This window comes from Rhinolophus ferrumequinum, chromosome 13 (assembly GCF_004115265.2).
Source record: "Rhinolophus ferrumequinum isolate MPI-CBG mRhiFer1 chromosome 13, mRhiFer1_v1.p, whole genome shotgun sequence".
NCBI classification, from domain to species: Eukaryota; Metazoa; Chordata; class Mammalia; order Chiroptera; family Rhinolophidae; genus Rhinolophus; species Rhinolophus ferrumequinum.
This window is the reverse complement of record NC_046296.1, coordinates 19,217,023-19,238,593: the sequence shown is the minus strand read 5'-3', so window position 1 is coordinate 19,238,593 and position 21,571 is coordinate 19,217,023. Positions and strand designations below refer to the sequence as shown.

The 21,571-nt window shown below is 36.4% G+C and overlaps 1 protein-coding gene and 1 pseudogene across 3 annotated transcripts in view; one reads left to right on the top strand and one right to left on the bottom strand.

Moving 5' to 3' along the window:
• Positions 1–21,571, bottom strand: part of EXOC6B (exocyst complex component 6B) — a 584,188-nt gene that overhangs the window by 93,653 nt on the left and 468,964 nt on the right. The window lies entirely within an intron of this gene.
• LOC117033272 (60S ribosomal protein L18-like) lies at positions 6,927–7,480 on the top strand (annotated as a pseudogene).

Below are 21,571 nucleotides of genomic sequence, written 5' to 3'. Positions count from 1 at the left end.
CAGATGGGATTTTTCTCATCCTCTGCTGCCTACAGAGTATCACATGTTAGAATGACAAGTCCTGTGGGAATGTTCTGCAGGACCACCTAAAGCATTTTCCTACTTAAAAACCAAACCCAAAAGAGTGGCCCCAAAGCGTTTGCTCAGGAATGCTGTCTGCATAACTTATCACTCATCCTCTATGGAAATCCCATTTTCCAATTCACAGAGCTTAGTTGTTTGTTTGGTTTTAATTCTTTAATTTTCCCCTCAAAGTACCTAAATGCTCATCGTATGGTTCACGTTGTGAGCTGAATTGAAGAAGATCAAACACAAGTATAGACCCCATGAGCACACTTCACTCTTGGCCATTTATTCCCCTTGAAACAATGTTCGGTTGCCTGGGCCTTTGCCTAAGAGACGTCTTCCCCGGCACTCAGATCACTGTCTGGCTTGGGCTGCACCTGCTGTCTTCCAGCCTGATCTGCCTTGTCAGTCCTCTTTGACAAAATGAAAAGACAATTTCTATAATGTTCACTCATTTCCTCTTCAGAGATTCCTTTTTTTGGCAAACAAGTGGGTGGTGTAACAAGCTTTTTCACTCTCAAAACTTAACCACAGATTATCTCAACACAGCCTTTCAAATGAGGGAGGTAATTTCTGGTTGCTGCAGGACCACAAAGCATTTAGTTGAGTGCCCCACCACAAAGCCTGAATGTTTGTTACTGTTGCATAATCCAGTGATTTACATTTTTTAGTTGCAGAGCCTGTTTTCCTCCCCCAAATAAATCCTATGAAGAAGCCCAATATATAAAACATATAATACCAAAGCTGCTTAGGCAAATTTAAGATAAACCACCCAGGGACCTATCAGCTCTGCCATTCTACCTCCCCCATTCCCCCAACTTCTACTGCCACAGCACAGCATCACACCTGAGGGAGCACAACAGAACCACTAGCGGCCATGCAACATAGCTTAAAAGCTACAAAGCTTTGGATGCTGGTAGTCATTAGACAGTAGGTATTTGTAAGTGGCAAATCATTTCCCCAAACTTAATTAACTCAGAACTGTATGATCATGTTAAAACATTTTTCCCCCATTTAATTACTGTCTCTTGAAGGCAGAATCTTTGGCTTGTTTATATTATACTCCCCACAATATCTAGTTCATAAATGTTATATGACACTACCTTGTTCAATAAATGCTCAATAAATGTTATATTATACTACCTTGTCTCATTTGGAAAAAATTGCTTTCTGTGCAGAACGTGTCATTTTAAGGGGGTAGGAATGATACATCCCTCCTCCCTCACTCCACAGTCACCCAGAAATCCCTCGTCATCCCAGGAATCATAAAAGACTAGTCATCACCTGAGACTCTATTCATCACAGAAACACTCCATTTGACCTTCAAACAAGGTGACAACCACCATGCATCTCAACTTTCCTTAATGAGAAATGTAGAATGACAATTGAAAGTTGAGGCCTTCAGTAAAGCTTATTTGGTCTCAACTTTCCCCCTTATAAACTGATAATTTCCCTCACCTGGTATTCAAAAGGATCGTGAGGAAAGAACATCCAGCCTAAGAACAAGTCTTAAAAGAGTTTATTTGAGCCAAACGTGACTATCGCTGGGAAGCAAAATCTCAATGGACTGAGAAAATGCTCCAGAGAATGGCAGTTTTGCAGCTTATTTTATACATTAGAATCAAAGGAGGGTTACGTGAAAGCCACTGGTGGTAGGTTTTGGGAGGCGGGAGAAAGCAAAGTGGGGAAATCTCTAAGATTTGATAAAAAGTAAAACGGAGAGAGACGTACTCCTTTTACATCGGTGGGTACAGGAGAGTTAATATTTACAGCACATAGACAAGGTACATGGGCAACAAGATAACACTGTAGTCTCGTGCTCTGGTACTGAGGGTTGTACCTTCTAGGGGTCTGGAAAAGATTACTCTGACATTTCAGAGGTGTGTTACCTTAGATGCACAAGGGCAAGAGACAATTTCAAAGTTAAAGACCGACCTTTGTCAAGGAAGCTATGGGTCTAAAACGTGACTACCAACCATGACCTGCTTTTAGTTAGGAATTTTTACTTCAGACCTCCTTGTGTGGTTACTCTGGCCACTGGGTTTGTAAGGCGGGGCCTCTCCTGAGCTTGTCAGGTTTAGTACATGGCCCCTTTTTCATCTACAAGGAGGTGGTGAGTGTTAAACCAGGCAAGAAGTCGTTTGAAGTCTCCCTTTCATTTTAGGGGGAATTTTTCCTTCTCAGTCAATAATCATCCAAGCATTTATTGACATCCTTTGGCGTATTAAAAAAAGGCATTGAACTTGAAGCTTAAATTTAGTATTGTTACTTCATAGCACTATGAGCTTGCTCAAGAACACCTGACTGACTGTTTCCTCATCACTAAAAGTGGAATAATAATCACTACCTCACAAGAGAATTTTGAAGATAAAAAAGGATATTTATGAAAATATCTAGCACTGTACCTGGTACATATTTGATTCAGAATCCTGTGTGGGATCCCAAGTATGCAACAGGTCAAAGGAGAGACACAAAAGAAATGTATTATGACTTTGTAAACCAACTGCCATAAGGTAAATACCCAGATATGTTGTCTTTTAATGCCCTCGGGGCTCAAGCTTTACTCTAGGGGATTCAGGTTGTGAGATGGGAGTGGGAGGGGCCCAGGGCTCTTCCCACTGGGTCTGTAACAAAGTAAGCCTCAAGATATATCAAATTGAACTGGATTCAGAACACGACTAAAGGCAGAACCAGGGCCACATTGACTTTTTAAGGCAATCATACTAATGATAGTTGCTCCGTGATATGAAAAGGACTTCCATTTCAATCACCACATCTTTCCCATCACCATCTCTTCTTTGTCACTCCTCTTTCTCTCTCCCTCTTACATTCCTGAATCAGGCCTTAACCTGAGCCAGAACAGAAACTAGATAGTCTCAGAAGTGAAGAATCCTATGGTCGTAGGCCTATTGACTAGTGTTAAGATCTGTTCCTTTAGGTAATTATTCTTCTGCCAAGCTTTCTGGAGTTATAAAGTCACATGTTAGATTGCCCTCAGGGATAATCTGACCCAGTCTTTAAGATTAGAATCAAAATGACTATGGTAAGGGACCAGGTGACTTAGAAAATTTGGACCTTGGTCCACACAAAAATTGTATAAGGGTCCAAATGCTAAAGAATCGTTTTTCATACAGGATAAAATATAATTGAGCAGGAGGCCATTTTTTATTCCTCTCAAAGTTAATATGACAAAGGAACTTTTGCTAAACTCATCTTTCTCTTTCGGATTAACATTAGTGAACGAGCAGAATAAGTACAGAAAATTTTCTAAAGGTACTGAGTCATTTAGAAACGGCTGAGGCACAACATCATCGTCAGTAACAATGACAACAACAACAAAAACCTGCTTTTCTGAACCAAGTAATGCTTCCTAAAAATACAGTTTTTATTTGTCTCACAGCAAGCATGTTATTGAGTACTCAATCTGTGGAGGGTCTTAGTCATTACAACTTCTGGTCTTCATTAATCTCTTCCTATCATTCTAGTCCTATTTTGCCATTTTCTCCTGTCTGTACTTTTTAAAAAAATGTCATTATAACAAAGCATTTTATTTATGAAGTAGATTCAAATAACATGTCCTGACATCTCTTCTGTCTTTTGTTTCCCTGTTTCATTCTCATATTCTGTTTTGGGAGTCCCTCTATTGCCTGCATTGCCTATGACTGCTTCACAAATTAACTCAGGTATGTTTCAACCATGATAACTTACTATTTTTTCTCCTTTTCACGTTTCATGTGCTCATAACCCTTTCTCTAGTAAAGTACTGTGAGATAAAATAGACGTTAGAATTAGGCAAAAAGAATGACCATTTCCCATGCACCAATTATATTAAAAGTCCATGATATTAACCTGAAAGAATCAGTGGGAATTTAAATTAAACATACCTTCAGAGATCATTTAGTTTAGGGACATGGTTGAGAACCCCCGAAACATTAATGGTTGTAATGGCATCAGTAAGCACTTCTATTTGAAATCAAGAAACAGGTTTTTGGGTATGAGAGAGTAACTTGTAGCAGACCAACACTTTTGCCAAGAACAATTAGAAAAGACAGAAACAAAATTTTTTTAAAAATAAAAGGTTGCTTGAAAGCATCAGAGAGCTGCAGGGGAATCCAGGACATAAGAAGACAGGCTATGTAAGAAAAGAGAAGTTCTTTGAGATGAACGCAAAATTCTGCATATCAGAGTCTTGGTGTTAGGAAAGAGGAAGAGAAACTAGGAGAACTATTGGCAAACTAACAGGGCTGGAGAGATAAAAATTGGAGTTTGGTATTACCAAGGAAGAAAACATTTAAGTAAGCAAGATTGCAGAGAGAAGAGAGGGACAGAAACGTGAGTCTAGTGGCCTGTGCTGATACTAAGTGTGGAAGGCAGGGGACTGAAAAGCCACACAGGAAATAGCTGAACAGTAGAGCAGAGTGTTCTGCAGACTCTTGGTGCTGAGGAAACAAAAATTAGAGTTCAGATCCCACCTAGGGGGGGTCTTACTAAAATGATCTAGTCTATTGGGACACATGGAGGGCAACCTATAACAGTGAATATGAACAAAGTGTAGACTGAACCTTAAAAAAACTGCATCCCAGCCACAAGCCTGCAAAGTTCCTAACTGGAATGCAGTGATATCCCCCTTACTCCCGATACCTGCCAAAAGAGAAGGTAAATCTCTAGAGGAGAATATCATCCAGGGCCACTAAAATTGTTCATACACAACGGCTGGGACTCAATAAAAATACAGACTTGTCAAGAACAAGAGTAAGAGAGAAACAGACAATAGAAACAGTCCTACAGGTGAACAAGATCAGAAATGGACTTTAAAATAATAACTGTAATTAACATGTACAGTAGAGGACAAAACACAGAGTTTCACCAAATAATTGATATTTGAAAAAACAGGAAATTTAGCACTGAAAAATATAATAGCCAGAGCTGGCCCAGTGGCTCAGGTGGTTGGAGCGCCATGCTCCTAGTGCCAGGTTGCTGGTGGGAGGTAGGCTGCTGTGAGCAGCTGGAAGTTGGCATGAGCTATCATGGGCTGCTGTGTGCTGCCGTGGGATACCATGTGCTGCCATGAGCGGCAGGTGGCCAGCATGAGCTGCCGTGAGTGGATGACTGACGACTGACCGGCGACCGACTGCCTCAGCCCTTGGGGCGGGCTAGTGCAAGGCTCATAATACCAGCATGGGCCAGAGAGCTGTGTCCTACAAAACTAGACTGAGAAACAGCAGCTTGAACTGGAGTTGGGGGGGAAGCGAAAGAAAGGGAGGAAAATATAATAGCTAAAGTTAAGAATACAGTGGGTTTAAGAACAGCTGAAGAGAGAGGATTATTAAATAGGGATACTGGTCAGTACAAAATATCTAGACTGAAGCAAATAACTAGATTGAAGTAAAAAGATAAAACATATGGGACATAGAGAAAAGAGCCAAAATATGTGTATTCGGAGTCCACAAATGGGGGAAGGAAAACAATGGAAGAGACAGCAGCTGCAAATTCTGTAAACTGATGAAAGATATCAAATCACAGATTCAAAAGGAATTTTAAACTCCATAGAGGGAAAACACAACGAAAAGCACACCAAGATACACTAGAGTAAAATTGCCAAAAGCAAAGACAAACCTTCAAAGGAGCAGCAAGACCGACACCTGACTTCATCAAGAAAAATTATGGAAATCAGAAAACAATGTAACTACACATTGACATGCTAAAAGAAAATAACTGGCAACTTAGAATTCAATACTCAGTGAAAATATCCTTTAGTAATAAAGGGAAAAAAAGAGACATTTCAAGACAAAAGCTGAGATAATCAGGAGACCTACACTAAAAGAAATATTAAAAAGAATGTGGAAACAAAAGGGTAAATATGTAGATACATATAAACATATTATCGGTAATAATACTAGTATTACTTTGGATTTAAAATATTTGTGAAGTTAAAATATATGTTAGCAATAATAAAAAAGCTAGGAATGGAGTAAACTGAATTAAAGTAGTCTAAAGTTTTAGCATTTTGTAGGACTTGTTAAGTTATATTAGATTCTAATAAGTTAAGCATGCTTGTTGTAGTGTTAGGGAAATCATTAAAAGACTGAATAACAAATAAGCTAATAGAGTAAAAAGGGAGAATAATAAAATACAATTAATTTTTAAAGGGCAAGGAAGATGAAAAAAGTGCAAAAAAAAGCAAGTGCAAACAGAACTTTTTGGAACAAAGAAACACTTTACATGCCACTTATAAAAGTGTACCTTAAATATAACAATCTTGAAAAGTCGAAAATAATATACCATGCAAATATTAATACTAAGCAAAAAGAAAGCTGATGTGGCTATACTAATATCAGACAAAGTAGACTTTAAGGCAAGAAGCCTTATTGGAGATACACGGAGTCATATCAGAAAGCTAAAGAATCAATCTACCAAGAAGATGCAACAATTCTAAATTTATGTGCACCTAGAAGTATAAACTGGAATATACATATATATATGTGGGGAAAATGGCCAAGACTAAAAGGAGAAATGAGCAAATCCACAATCATAATTGGAGTGTTTCACTCCTATCTCAGTAACTGACAGAACAATTAGCACAACCGAAAAATCAGTAGAGACACAGATTTATAGACTTGATCTAACTGATGTCTACAGAACACCACAGCCAGTAACTGCAGAAAACACACATTTTTAAAGGGCATATAGAATATTTACCAAAATTGACCACATGCTGAGCCATCTGACAAGTCTCAACAAATTTCAAAGGACTAGATATCATTCTATTATATTCTCTGACCACAGTGGAATCAAGCTAGAAATCAATAATAAAAAGATAGCTAAGGCTTTCCGGACATGGTGGAGGAGGAGGCACCATCATGGGAGACGATATCCGTCACAACAAAGACTGAAAGGTTCCCGCGCAAGGAGCCCAAGAGACGGGACATCTACCTACAGCTGTTGGTTAAGCTACACTGGTTTCTGGCCAAATGAACCAACTTCACCTTCAACCAGGTGGTGCTGAAGAGACTGTTCATGAGTCGTGCCAATTGGCCCTTTCCCAGATGATCGAGATGAAGCTTCCTGGCCAGGAGGGCAAAGCTGCTGTGGTTGTAAGGACTGTAACCAATGAGGTGCATGTACAGGAGATCACCAAACTGAAGATGCGTACACTTCATGTGAGCAGCCATGCCTGGAGCCGCAACCTCAAAGCCAGGGGCAAGATCCTCACCTTCGACAAGTGGGCCCTGGACTCCCCTAAGGGCTGTGGCACTGTCCTGCTCTCTGGTCCTCGCAAGGGCCAAGAGGTATCCAGGCATTTCGGCAAGGCCCCTGGAACCCTGCACAGCCACACCAACCCTACGTGCGCTCCACGGGCCAGAAGTTTGAGTGTGCCAGAGGCCGAAGGGCTAGCAGTGGCTACAAATACTAATCCCAGATTCGACCTTGTTATTAAAAAGCTTTTGGATGCTGACAAAAAGAAAAAAATCTAAGAAATACAAAAATGGAAATTAATGCCCTACCAAATAACTCATGTGTCAAAAAAGAAATAAAAATGAAAATTAGAAAATATTTTGAGCTGAATGTTAATAAAAATATGATATATAAAGATCGCTGCGATGAAGGTGTAACTGCCTCAAAGAACCTTTATTGCCCTAAATGCATACAGTAAAATGAAGAAAGACTGAAGAAGAAAGATGGATCTAGGTATTCATCTCAAGAAGTTAAAGAATAGCAAACTGCTATTGCTGCTGCTGCTGCTGCTATTGCTCCTAGCAGGATCAGAGAAGTAGAATACAAATGTAAAGTGAACTCAAAGTTAAAAATGGTTCTTGGAAAAGATTAGTAAAAATGATAAACTTCAATCAACAATGACCAAGCAAAAAAACGAAGGCATAAATTACCAATATTAGGAATGAAAAAGGGCACATAACTACAGATCCTACAGATAATTACAAATATGAGAATATTATGAACAACTTTATGTCAACAGATTGGAAAATTTAGATGCAACTGACAAATTTCTAGAAAAACACAATTTACCCAAACCGACACAAGAATAAATAGGTCTGACCAGTTACTTGTATATTAAAGAAACTCAGTCTATATTAAATTTCCCAGAAATAATTTCACTGGTGAAATCTTCCGAATATTGAAGTAAGAAATAATACTATTCATCCTGAGAAAGAAAATGAAGGAATAGTTCCCAATTGATTTTATTACAAGGTATCATAACCTTGATACCAAAAACCAAAAAGGCCATTATAAAAAAGGAAATCCAATAGAAAACTGGGCAAAATACCTGAACTAGCACTTCACCAAATAAGATATCACAATGGCCAATTAACAAATGAGGTTACTCAATATTATTAGTATTAGGGAAATAAAATCAATTACAGACATCCCTCATTTTAATGCACTTTATTGCACTTCATAGATGTGTTTTTTTTACAAGTTGAAGGCAAGATCCTCCACCAAAAAAAAGATAACTTGCTTTATTGTGATACTTGCTTTATTGAAGTGGTCTGAAACCAAACCCGCAGTTACTCCGAGGTATGCCTATATTATATTATCATATTGTACAATATATTATTATATTATACAAAATAAACTCACAATGAGATACCAGTACACACCAATCGGAATGGCTAAAATAAAAAAAAATACAATACCATGTGTTGTTGAGGTTGTGGGAGCAAGCTGAATTATCACCACTCTTGATATAACCTGATTTCAATCACTTTGAAAAACTGGTAGTATCTGCTAAAGTTGACATACAAATAAATATTCTATCCTATGACCAGCAATTCCAACCCTATGTATATATCGAATAGAAAGGGGTACATCAAAAAACATATACGAGGCTGTTCAAGGCAGCACTATTTGTAAAAACCCCGACCAAAAAAAATATCCCAAATGTCCATGAAACAGTCAAACAGAAATTAATACATTGTGGCATATTCATATAATGGAATACTTGACAGCAATGAGAAAGAATAAACTTACTGCTTCATGCAACAATTTAAATGAATCCAATACATATAATATTTAATGAAAGAAGCTAGACATAAAGGAGTACATACTATATGATCCCATTCATATAAAGTTCAAAACAGGCCAAACTAATCAATACTGATAGAAAAAGGCATGCTAATTACTATTTGGCGGGAGGCATCAGGGGCTCGGGGAACTTCGGGGACTCTTGGTAATATTTATTTTTTATCTGGCTTTTCTGGGTCCATTCATTTTGTGAAAACACATCAAGCTGCATAACTGTTATACACACACACACACACACGCACGCACGCACACAGAGGGTGCCCCAAAAAATGTATACATTTTAAGAAAGGAAAAAAACTGTATAAAAATTATGCTGATGGTAACCACTTTGCGCACCGCTTGTAATTGCAGAAGTCAAAAGTGACTTGTATTCATCTTTTGCTATTGGTATATATTGAGTATTGCAATTTTAACATAGTTTTTTCCTTTCTTAAAATGTGTGCACATTTTTTGGCATCTGTGTATGTCTGTGTGTATATTTAGCTACATATTCATGCACACACACATCTTATCAGTTCTGTTTCTCTGGAGAACTCTGACTAATACACTCTTGTATTGCTTAATTTTTAGCCCATAATAGATTGTTAATGGCCACAAACATAAGGAACACTGAAAAAATAAAAATAAATGAAGACCATAAAAATGATTATAATTTTACAAATAAATCTCAGAGATGATCTTAAACAAAGTTGTAATTAAATTCATTGATCAGACTCCTTACAATGTACATAAAAATATCCTTAGGCTTTTTAAAACAGATATTTAAAAGGAGGAAGCATATTTATATTCAACTTGACTTTTTATTTATTAGAATTTAAGATTAGTCATATTGACACTTACTTTTAAAGAAATACTTGTACTTACTACCGTGTTTCCCCGAAAATAAGACCTAGCCAGACAATCAGCTTTAATGCGTCTTTTGGAGCAAAAATTAATATAAGACCCGGTCTTATTTTACTACAATATAAGACCGGGTCTTTAATATAATATAATATAATATCAGGTATCACATTAATTTTTGCTCCAAAAGACGCATTAGAGTTGATTGCCCAGCTAGGTCTTATTTTTGGGGAAACAGGGTAGCATAAAACACCTTTTCTTATTTTATTTAGAAACACAACTTGAAAATTATAAAAACAAACTATTTTTAATATTCAAAATTTAAAAATTCAATAGGTTGTATAATTAGATTTGGCTCTTTGGATCTGTATTTTAATAACTGGAACTTCATATATTTGATCACCAAGATGATAAAATATTACAATTAACTTACTCAATAAATTATGCTTTCTCTTACTAATTAGTTTGAAATAAATAAATATTCTGCATAATTTTAATATGGGAAAAGCTGACATGTATTTAATTGTTATGAATATTGCATTGAAATTAATTTTAGAATCTTTGGTAATATGCAAAATCTGAATTTTTAATTTGCTTCTTTATCATATGTTATAAAAAAACATTATTTTTAAATTCTGAAGGGGAGTAATCATGAGATTATGTTTACTGTAAATTCCACAAGTCATAAATGTTTGAAACCGTTAGTCTAATGTCTACCCCCAAATTTTACAGATCAGGAAACTGAGACACAGAGCAAGTAAGCAATTTGACCAAGGATACATTTTCTGTTAGTGGCAGAGGCAGGGTAGACACTCAAATTCAACTTCATTATTGGCCCAGAGTTCTTTGGGCCACAGCATAAAATTCCTGTCCCTTCTAGCACTATGGGTCATATTAACTCCTCAATTCATTTTTCATCAGCACAAAAAGAATCTGGCCAACTCTAGCTTTTAAAAGGTTGCCATGTCTGACTGAGAAATTCACAAATCTAATGGCTCTTTACATTCGCCTACACCTTCAATAAATTTGTCTTTCACCAGCTAATGTCTGAAAACATCTTTGGATAATTTTCAGCAGAGAAACAATAAATCAGGGATGTCAGTGGCTGAGAGGGGAGAGCTTTTCCAATTTTCATAAACAAAAACTTCAGTGACAGCAGCTTTCAGGTTTTGGATGTAATTTTCCTAACTGATGTCTTCACTGTGGTGTCCCTTGGCTGTCTTCCACTCACTAGCCAATCTTGGGGGAAACGTGATTTATGTTGACGCCACATCAATGTGAAAATCTGATCAAGCAAAGTAGAACTCTGCAGGCTGGCTGGGGGAAAGCTGGAAGCAAGTCACCATTCACATGTGGAAAAGGCCAAGACGAGGTCCATCTAGAAAAGTACGACTGCCCTGCTTCTGGTTTAAACTGGCAACTGATTAGTAGCTAAGGACACAGCCTCCAGAAATTTCCCACTGAAATAACTATAAAAACTCTGAATAAAGTAAAAACCAAAAACTCTTAACAATGTAAAATCTAAAACAAATGGTTAACTTATTGCCAGAATTCAAAAGGATTTTCACTGTAATGAGATTGGAGCAGAACTGAAAAATCACCATCCAGAGTGCACACAGAACAGACCCACCACTGGTCTTCTCCACTCCTACCCCAGGCTCAGAAACCAGGCTCTGTAAAGATGTTTCCCAATCTCGGGCAATTTTCTGCAAATACAGACTCCTTGGCTCTATTTCCAGAGATCATGATTCAGTAGGTCTGGTGTGTGTCTGTGTGGGGTAAGGGATGTCCAGAGGGAATATTTTTTTATAAAGCTCTTTAAGTGAATCTGATGATCTCCCAGGTTTCTAAACTACTGGTCTATACCAATCAAAAAAATTGGGTGGCCATTCCTCTGCTGCATAGTTGCTTTAAAAAAAACAACAACATACGTGTATATACAGAGGGTGCCAAAAAAATGTATTTTAAGAAAGGAAAAAATTGTATTAAAATAGTAATACTCAATATATACCGATAACAAAAGATGAATACAAGTCATGTGTATACATTTTTTTGGCACGCCTTTTTACTTTGAAATAGACTCATGAGAAGTTGCAAAAATAGTACAGTTTCCATAAACCCTTCAACCAGCTGTCCCCAATGATAATACCTTATATAACCAGAGTACATTGTCAAAACCAGGAAACTGACATTGTTACAATACTGATTTCAGGTGTTGACCTTATTTGGATTTCACTGGGTTTTACTCACATTCATGTGTATGTATGTTTTATATGCACTTTTGTGTGTGTGTGTATACAGTTGTATAAAATTTTATCTCGTGTAGATTTGTGTAACTATCACTACAATCAGAATGCAGAACTGTTCCATTACCATAAAGGAACTCCTTTGTTTTACTTCTTACTAGTCACACCTTCCCCTGTCTCCACTGATAACCCCTGATTTGTTCTCTATCACTATAATTTTGTCACTTAGAGAATATATAGGATCATATAGTATATGAGGTCTGACAGTTAAGTTTGTGAACTTGTTGCAATGATGTTGCGAACCTTTTTTTGGTATCAGAGAGATTATTCATTATGAATTGGTACCAACTGGACAAACAGTTAACCAAGCTTATTATTTGGAAGTGCTGAAAAGACTGTGTGAAAAAGTTAGATGACTTGAACTTTTCGCCAATTCATGGCTCTGGCATCACGACAATGCACCAGCTCACACGGCACTGTCTATGAGGGAGTTTTTAGTCAGTAAACAAATAACTGTATTGGAACGCCCTCCCTACTCACCTGATCTGGCCCCAATGACTTCTTTCTTTACCCAAAGATAAAGCAAATATTGAAAGGAAGACCTTTTGATGATACTCTGATGGCTATTCCAGAAAAAGAGCTCCCAAATTGCTTTGAAGGGTGGACTAGGCACTGGCATCGGTGCGTAGCTTCCCAAAGGGGGTACTTTGAAGGTGACCATAGTGATATTCAACAGTGAGGTATGTAGCACTTTTTCTAGGATGAGTTCACGAACTTAACTGTCTGACCTCATATAACCCTTTGAGTTTAGCTTTTATTTTTCATTCAGCATAATCTCCTTGAGAGACTTCCATATTTTGTATATATCAATAGCTCAATCCTTTTTACTCGTAGATGTATCAGAGATGTTTATCCACTAATCCTTTTACGTGTAGTACGTGTAGATGGTACATTGGAAATACATTTCCAGTTTATGGTTATTACAAATAAAGATGTTACGAACATTCTTGTACATGTTTTGTGTAAACATGTTTTCATTTCTCTAGAATAAATGCCCAGGAGCATGAAAGCTGGCCTATATGGTAAATATACATTTAATTTTATAAGAAACTGCTAAATTGTTTTCCCACCAGTAACGCATGCATGAGAGACCCAATTGATCTGCATTTTCACTAGCAGTTGCTTTATCGGTTGCTGCTTTCTGAGGTGCACAAAGCTGGATATCCCTTTTTCTCAGCTCCTACTTAGTACTTATGCTTTCATAATATGGCAGAAGACAAGACTTGAAGTGATACAAAGCATTATGAAGTCACAATGTGTGCACAGATTAGAAGATCCCAAGAAGAAGAGATGTTGGGGCAATAGTGTTTCCCTTCATCCTACTGGTCAATGTCAGAGAAGAAGACAATGGGGATAGGCTTATGATAAACAGTAAGTCCTTAATGTTGCAGTGGATGAATAATTGCTAAAGGTGGGATACGTGGACAGGAACTGTGCATACCAACGTGCTCTCTAGCTGAGGAGCTGAGATGAAGCCAACCACACTCAAAAAGGGGATTAACAGGTGTGTACTTTTTAAAGCTGAAAATCTGGTATTTGAGCGATTGGCATACAAAGAAATACACACTGTAATGTGGCTTATAAGCCAACATTCTTATAATACATAGTACTGTGCTGTCTCCTAACTTGGATATAAGAGCAGGAACTTTCTTTTCTGATACTTCTGGGGACACTAAATGGTAAGCAAACCCGAGTAAATAAACCACAGTGAACCACATATCCTACCTGTTGAAATACGTAATGCATCTAAATATTTTTTCTAGGACTAGAAATCAGAAAGAAACAAACCAACTATGGAAAACTAGGATCATTGCAAAGGATTAGCATCCTTAAAGTTTAAGAAGAAAAACATATTTCTGAGAAAGATTTAATATAGAAACCAAAAGAAAATTTAAAAATAAAAATTGATTTGCATTCCCAATATGATGCAAGGAGGCAGAAGTCCACAATGAAAGAGATCATAATAAGGGAGATGGTGGAAATGATGCCAAAAAATGCAAAAGTAGAATTTCCATAAATACTAAAGGTAGTAATGATCATGACTTCAGCAACTTGAACAACAGATATAAATGACAAGTCTAAATAAATTTCATAAGAGTGCTAAAATAAAGAAAAACAACCAAAAAAAAAACCCCAGATAAATAAAAAGAGAAGATGATTTGTATGGGGAGACAAGAACAAACTTGTTAGAATGGCTGTTATCAACAAGACAAGTAATAACAAATGTTGGCGAGGTTGCAGAAAAAAAAAGGAACCTGCATACACTGCTGGTGGGAATGTAAATTGGTACAGCCACTATAAAAAACTGTACGGAGTTTCCTCAAAAAATTAAGAAGAAAAAAAAAGAAGAATAGAATTACCATATGGCCCAGCAATTCCTCTTCTGGGTATCTACCCCAAAAATCTGAAAACATTTATCCATGAAGACATATGTACCCCTATGTTTATTGCGGCATCATTCACGGTGGCCAAGACATGGAGACAACCAAAGTGTCCTTTGATAGATGATTGGATAAAGAAGATGTGGTACATATATACAGTGGAATATTACTCAGCCATTAGAAAAGAAATACTGCCATTTGAAACAACATGGATGGATCTTGAGATTATCATGCTAAGCTGAATAAGTCAGACAGAAACACTTGAGAACCATATGATTTCACTCATATGTGGGATATAAGACTGAAAGCAACAAATGAACAAGATAAACAAACAAGCAAAAACTCATAGACACAGACAACAATTTAGTGATTACCAGAGGGTAAGTGGGGAGGGAGGTGGTAGAAGAGGGTAAACGGGATCAAATATATGGTGACAGAAGGAGGTTTGACTCTGGATGGTGAACCCACAATAATATATGCAGATGATGTATCATAGAATTGTACATTTGAAACCTATATAATTTTATTAACCAATGTGTCACCCCAATAAACTTAATAAAAAAAAGAAAAAAAAGAATTAAATCAACAATTATTCATTGTTTACTCTCCAAAGGCATTCTTTTCCTGTCCTCAATTTGACTCTTCACAACAGAATCAGACCACAGAGAACCTGATTCAATTGCTTAGCTCTAGAATTCTGACCAATGTGGCTCTAATTTCAAGGCATTCAGAATTAGGAAGGCACACGTTGAAGACAGGCAACAATCACCTTTATCTGTCTTTTTTCCTCAGAAACTTGGAATATATGCTGCTCTTAACCAGAATTTCTTCTTCTTTAACACATATATGCACTAATCCAAAAGCTAAGAAGACTATAACCTCCACAGAGGTTACACGTTTTCTGTAATGATAGGCCTGAATGACTTTGCTCCATCACTAACTCAATAACATAATGTTCAATGAAATTAAATGCAGTTGCATCTCAATTTCTTCAACTAACAATCAATATATTAACTGCTAACCATGCTCGCCAATTTTAATACTACAGCTTCTACTTCCTTTTAGATTGTATTTGCTTAAATTTTTCTGCCTTTTATTTAACATCTCAGAGTCACTTTTTATTGTCCGGATTTTTCTTTTTTTTAAAGCCAATCTGAGCCTTTTAGTAGGGACACTTAACCTATTTACATTTATTAGCATAATGAGTATGGTTGGTCTTGTATTATCTGGTTTTATGCTTTCTGCTTTGTTTTCCTCTTTGCTGCTTCCTTTGCTACACAGAAATTTTCTCTGATTTAGTTTTTGCTAATGATTTAGAATGTATACATTCTTGATTCAATTTTCTAAACATGAACTTATATAATTACCAGTGTCAAGAATAAAAGAACATTTGTTTACACTTCTCGTGCCTCAATATCACTGACATTAGGGGTTACGGACCCCACTTCCTTATTTTTAAGTTTTTAAAAAGTATGTATAAAAATATCTTGAATATTAAAAATGTCTCATAAATTATTCAGACTTCACCATGTTTAAAAAAATTTTAGTGTTCCCTACCAGTCCTTTTATACAATCACATGCTTTTATTTAAAAAAACAAGCAAACCATATTTCTATTGATTAAAAACATGAACAACTGGTTATATTACAGAGACCTTTAAAAGTTTGGAAATGTTTTCACTTTCTTGCATTTAATACTGCACAGTAGGGGGTGGCAAACTTTAAAAATAAATTTATAAAGAGCCAGATAGTAAATGTTTTAGGCTTTGTGGGCCATATATTTATTCTTTGTATCAAGTACTTAACTCTGCTATTGTAGTACGAAAGCAGCCATAGACAATAGGCAAACGAGTGGGCATGGCTGTGTACCCATAAAACTTTATTCATAAAAACAGGCAGTGGGCCATAGTTTGCTGACTCTTGCTATAGAGAAAAGGTCTATGGCTAACATAATTGTGTTACATCCTTCTCCAATAAAACTATATGAAATGAGAGGCACAGTTCTATGTTCTCTACTCTCGTATTCCTCTTCTAAGAGACTGACTGGACCATAAATTGAACAGATATTCAGGCATTATTTACTATGATTTAAGAAAAAATAAAACTAGAGCTTCAATGAGCGTTTTAAAACCAGAATGACACAAATATGCTGTCTTTAAAGAGCACGATCTCTGAGTCTGCTTAATTTCTTTTTTCAATTAAAAAAATTTTTCAGTTACAGTTGACATTCAATATTATATCAGTTTCAGGTGTACAGACATTTATATACCTCAATAAATCAATAAATACCTCAATAAATGAGGTATTTATATACCTCATGAAGTGATCCCCTCGATAAATCTAGTACCACATGACACCATACATAGTTATTACAATATTATTGTCTATATTTCCTATGCTGTACTTTACAGTCCCGTGACTATTTTGCAACTACCAATTTGTACTTAGTCCCTTCACCTTTTCACCCAGCCCCCTAACCTCCTTCCCATCTGGCAACCATCAGTTTGTTCTTTGCATCTATGAGTTTGTTTCTGTTTTGTCATTTATTTTGTTTTTTAGAATCCACATATAAGTGAGATCATGTGGTATGTGTCTTTCTTTGTCTGACTTATAGCACTTAGCATAATACCCTCTAGGTTCATCCATGTTGTCGCAAATGATAAGATTTCATTTTTTTGTATGGCCATGTATTCCACTGTATATATGTACCACATCTTCTTTATCTAATCTTCTATCAATTGACACTTAGTTTGCTTCTATATCTTATCTATTGTAAATAATACTACAATGAACATACAGATGCATATATCTTTTTGAATTAGTGTTTTGGATCTCTTCCGATAAATACCCAAAAGTGGGATTTTCTGGGTCATATAGTAGTTCTATTTTTAATTGTTTGAGGAACAACCATATTGTTTTCCATAGGGGCTACAACAATTTGCAATCCCACCAACAGTCCACAAGAATTCCCTTTTCTCCATATTCTCCCACCACTAGTTGTTTGTTGATTTATTGATCATAGGCATTCTGACATATGTGAGGTGGTATTTCATTGTGGTTTTAATTTGCATTTCTCTGATGATTAGTGACGTTAAGCATTTTTTTATGTCTATTGGCCATCTGTATATCCTCTTTGGAGAAATATCTATTCAGAAATTTTCTATATTTGATTGGTGTTAAGTTATACGAATTCTTTACATATTTTGGATATTAACCCCTTATTGCCATTTTGTTGATGGTTTCCTCTGCTATGCAAAAAGTTTTTAGTTTGATGTAGTGCCTTATGTTTATTTTTTCATTTGTTTCCCTTGTCCAAGGAAATATATCCAAAATAAATATTACTGGGAGCAATGTCAAGTAGTTTACTGCCTATGTTTTCTTCTAGAAGTTTTATGGTTTTAGGTCTTACTTCTAAGTCTTTAATCCATTTTAAGTTTATTCTTGTATTTGGTGTAAGAAGGTGGTCTATTTTAAATTTTTTTGCATGTATCTGTCCAGTTTTCCCAGCATCATTTGTTGAAGCAACTGTCTTAACCCTATTGTATATTTTTGCCTCCTTTGTCATAAATTAATTGACCATATCAGTGTGGGTTTATTTCTGGGCTCTCTATTCTGTTCCATTGATCTATATGTCTGTTTTATGCCAGTACCATGCTGTTTTGATTACTATAGCCTCATAATATAGTTTGATATCAGGTAGCATGATACCTCCAACTTTGTTCTTCTTTCTCTCTCAAGACTGCTTTGGTGCCATTTAAATTTTAGGATTATTTGTCCTGGTTCTATGAAAAATGCCATTGGTATTTTGATAGGGATTGCATTGAATCTATAGATTGCTTTGGGTAGTATGGACATTTTGACAATGTTAAGTCTTCCTATTCATGAGCACAGTATATACTTCCATTTATTTGTATCTTCTTCAATTTCTTTTTTCTGTGTCTTTCAATTTTCTGAGTACAGGTCTTTTACCTCAGTTAAATTTATTCCTATGTACTCTATTTTGTTTTTTTGATAAACTTGTAAATGAGACTATTTTCTTAATTCTGTGTCTGAGAGTTCATTATTAGTGTGTAAAAGTGCAACTGATTTCTGAATATTAATTTTGTATCCTCTACTTTACTGAATTCATTATCAGTTTTAATGTTTTTTGATAAAATCTTTAGGGTTTTCTCTATATAATATCATGCCACCGTTGCTTAATTTCTTTTGACATGCTTAGTATATCAAGTAGAAAACTTGTTTTTTTTTGGTAATATAAAAGCAAGCATAGGAGTTTTTCCCATGTTACAGGGGGCTCTGATGAATGTAGCAACTACAGAGCCTTCCTTTAGGGTGAATCCTAAAGGTTCTGTGGGCATCTTATATAGTAAAATGCAGGGGTGTCCAAACTGTGGCCCGTGGGCCAACTGCAGCCCGCAATCCATTTTTTATTGGCCTGCAGCAAATTCCAAAAATATATTTAGTTTACTTAAATAAACCAGGTGAGGCAATACGTACTTCACCTCGAGTGAGAGACCCGGCTGTTTGTGACTTTTACGGCATATGGCCCTTGGTAAAAAACATTGAAAAACGTTTGGACACCCCTGGTATAACGGTATGAATGAAGCCTTCAAAGATTCTGATGGGCAGGGCTCTCATTTTCACCAAATTGGAATTGTAAGAGAAGATATGTGTGTCTCTTCCCCAGGCGGTAGGAGCAGAAAGGGGGAGAGAAAGAGAGTCAGTTACCAGAAAAATAGAGCGATGGTATTCCTAATAAATCCAGACAAAGATGCAGCACAGTCTAGTGCAGGGGTGTCCAAACTTTTTTCAACGTTTTTCACCAAGGGCCCTATGCGGTAAAATACACAAACAGCCGGGCCACTCACTCGAGGTGAAGTACGTATTGCCTCACCTGGTTTATTTAAGGAAACTAAATATATTTTTGGAATTTGCTGCGGGCCAATTAACAATGGATCATGGGCCGCAGTTGGCCCGCGGGCCGCAGTTTGGACACCCCTGGTCTAGTGGGACCAATGTTCCCTGCAACTCTAGATACAGCCGGGACCAATCCATGTAATTCTGAGTTTCACGTTACATTTTAAAAATAGGAACAAGTAAATTTTCTCAGTTTTCAGAGCATACATCCTTGGTTTGCCTCTTTTTAAATCTCTCCTTAATTTACTGCTGATTTACCAGAATAAACACCCTTGTTAGTTATTAATGGCCTTTTTCTTTCATTTTAATCATACGGAACTAAAAAAAAGATATTTGCTAGACAGCAGTAGTTAGGTTTCTTGAGGAAATATATATATATATAAATATATATATATTTTTTTTCTTTTTTAGTCAGGTGACTTGCTGAATCAATCCCTAGTTTGAATCCTGGTCCTAGGTATGAATTTAGCTGACTACAAATTGGCATAGATTTTAAATCTCTACAGTTACCTATAAGTGACATTTTTTATTTTGATAAGAAACAACTGGATATTTGCTACCATGTGCCTGGACATGTCTCTCTAGTACTCCTTTAAACCAGACTAGAAGGAAAGACTAGAATACAGTGCAAGTGATGAGATGTCACGTCTGTGATTAGTAGACCATCTTCTGTCTTACCATCACATTCTCTTACCCGCTCCCTTGCTAGCTCTGAAGAGGGAAGGTGCCATGTTGTGAGATGCCCTCTGGAGAGGCACTTGTGGCAAGGAACCAAAGGAGGTCTGTGGCTGACAGCTCTTGAAGAACTGAGGCCTCAATCCAACAACCTGTAAGGAACTACATCCTCCAACAATAGCTAAGCAAGGAAGGAAATGAATCCTTCCCAACAGAGCTTTGAAATGACTGCCGTTTGTGGGAGACCCTGAGCCAGAGAACCCAGCTGAGCCACACTCACTCTTGATCCTCATAGGATAATAAATATCTTATCCCACCAAGTTTTGGAGCAATCTGTTATGCAGCTGCAGATAACTAATACACATAATTAACGGGAAAGTTTAAATTGTCCATTACGTCTAAGGATTGTTCATAGGAGTAGATACTGAGCTCTTCACTATGGTTAAGAAGCACCACAGTTAGTATTTATTAAGACAGTATGAACTGGAACAAGGCTTAAAGAACTACTTCCTTTAAGAATATCAGGGGTCTCATGCTGAATGACTGAAGAGGAAGATGTGATGTTTGCATTTTCCTAGGTTTTTCAAGCAGAGAGGAGATGATTCTGTCCTGAGTTCTTGAAGCATCTGCTTGCCTAAGGATGATTATTAGACCAGATGACATTTTGAAGTCCCTTCTAATGTATGAGTATTTATTTTAAACAGATTAGATGATTGTACATTAAATATTAAGAAGAGAAAAGTAAACTTATAGTATGTACTTTTTTCCAAATATACTGAAAGAGATTGTACAAAAGAGGTGGAAGTTAAATATAAGGAGCCTTTCCAATAAGAATTATATTTCATAATTTCTCTGTAAAATAAATACAAAGACATCTTCTTAAAGATGAAGAAGTAAAGGATAAGAGTGGTTACGGATTTGTCCAAGGGTATACATAAAGAGAATTATAACAGAAACCTGAAAATGTATGTTGCATTTTTAAATGATACTAAATAATAATATATTAAAAACAATAGATTTGCTTCTGAATAAATTATATATGTCATCCTGAATTACTAAATATAACATTATATTTATTCCAGTATTTTCTATTATAAAACAGGAAGTTTCTCATGTAATATAATTTGAGCTATCTGAAATGATACCTTGATAGGATGGGGAGAAGAAACCTGGGTTTTTCAGATTCTTCTAGTGGAAAGCTTTCTGAGTTGCCCCAAACCAGAGCATCAGATTTCCTCGGCCTTTCTAAAGACAATGCCACTGTTCTCTTCAGAGCCCATATGGACAGGGAAGAAGAGGAGTTCTAATGAATCCCCTAAATATTTGGATAAAGATAATTCATTCA